The sequence below is a fragment of the Poecilia reticulata genome, linkage group LG16 (assembly GCF_000633615.1).
Source record: "Poecilia reticulata strain Guanapo linkage group LG16, Guppy_female_1.0+MT, whole genome shotgun sequence".
NCBI lineage: Eukaryota > Metazoa > Chordata > Actinopteri > Cyprinodontiformes > Poeciliidae > Poecilia > Poecilia reticulata.
This window is the reverse complement of record NC_024346.1, coordinates 1,212,627-1,214,038: the sequence shown is the minus strand read 5'-3', so window position 1 is coordinate 1,214,038 and position 1,412 is coordinate 1,212,627. Positions and strand designations below refer to the sequence as shown.

Sequence of the window (1,412 nt, the reverse complement as noted above, 5' to 3'; positions counted from 1 at the left end):
TGTGTGTGTGTCTCTGTGTGTCTCTGTGTGTGAGGACAGTTGTCGTGCAGCAGGTGGTCGTTGCAGATTTATTTAGCAGCAGCAGAAGCTCCCAGTCAGCTGTGAACTTCCTGAGGCTCAGACCAGAACCGGAGCGGAACCAGAGTGGAACCGGACCTACCGAGCCCGTCAGAACCAGGTCCGGGTCTCCAGGAGGGTCTAGAGATTTCTCTGGGTCAGGATATGGACGGACTCTGATCCGGAACCAGCTGCAGGTAAAGCAAACACAGCGGAGGTGGAAGCGGGTCGGGTTCAGCGGGAACACGCGGCGGTTCTGGTCGGCCCAAACTCACAGCTGCTGAAAAACATCCAGAACTTTGATTTTATTCACTTTAAACCAGAAATATGTGATTACTAAGCAACTGGACGGAGCATTTCATGTGTTTTCTGTCTAAAAATCCAAAATTCAAGCTTTAAAAACTAAATAAAAGTAAAACCTGACATGATACTTTTATAAAAATGAACATCAATAAAGCAGGAGGATCAGATTGTCATGAGATTTTCTGTCTGCGGAGCAGCTGGAGTTTCAATTTCACTCAGATTCACTCTGAAGTTTAGCCGCTTTGGTTCCACTCAGACGTAAAAGTTTATTCTAAAAGCAAAAACCAGAAGATGAAAGAGGAAAATGTAAGGATCTCATAAAAGTTAAAATGAAAAGAAATGATAAAAATTATGAATCTGCGACAGTTTGATGGCTGTTCAGAGAAAAAGTAAGAATTTTACAATAATTCTGAGAAATTTTCTAGAAAAATCATGTCTGAGATTGAAAATGGGAAAATTTGCTAGAAAAAATATAAAAATTTTGAGATTGATCTAAAAATTTTTACTTTAAAAACAAAAAGGTTTTTCAAAATTTTGGAGATATCCTGAATTAAATCTGATGTCGTCTGTGCTAATCAGTGTGTTAACACGTCTGGTCATAAACTAACTTTATGAGTTCTGGAATAAGTGTCATGAAGCTGATTTTATGTTAAAACGGCTTGCCGTACTCCGGCTGTGTGTTTGGTGGTTTAACCAATGGCAGCAGAGTGTTGCGGTAAGCCCCGCCCCCTGCATGCTGACGTTTGGTGGAATCAGTTGAAAGTCCACATTAAAACACACAGAGGCTCAGCGCTGATCAGATGATTATGGAGCTACATTGGGGCCATAAAGTTTGTTCAAATGAAAAAAAAAAAACAGTTGAAATTGAAAAAAAAGTTTTGAAGCTTAGAAAAAAATCTGAATCAGAAAAAAAGTGAATCTGAAAAGTAGTTTAAGTTTTGTTGTTTTTTAAACAGACTTTATGGCACCGATTTGTCTCCATGGAAGATTAATCTCCGCTGTGCTCCAAACTAGCAGCTGGTTCTGGTTCTGACTCGGCTCACAGACTCGAT

At 40.0% G+C, this 1,412-nt stretch overlaps 1 protein-coding gene across 1 annotated transcript in view; it reads left to right on the top strand.

Moving 5' to 3' along the window:
• The first annotated feature begins 8 nt into the window (after positions 1-8).
• The window catches only part of LOC108167002 (hemojuvelin-like), a 10,177-nt gene continuing 8,773 nt past the window's right edge, over positions 9-1,412 (top strand). The window contains exon 1 of the mRNA XM_017309315.1: positions 9-254. The gene's annotated coding sequence lies outside the window, so the exon portion shown is untranslated. The remainder of the gene's footprint in view (positions 255-1,412) is intronic.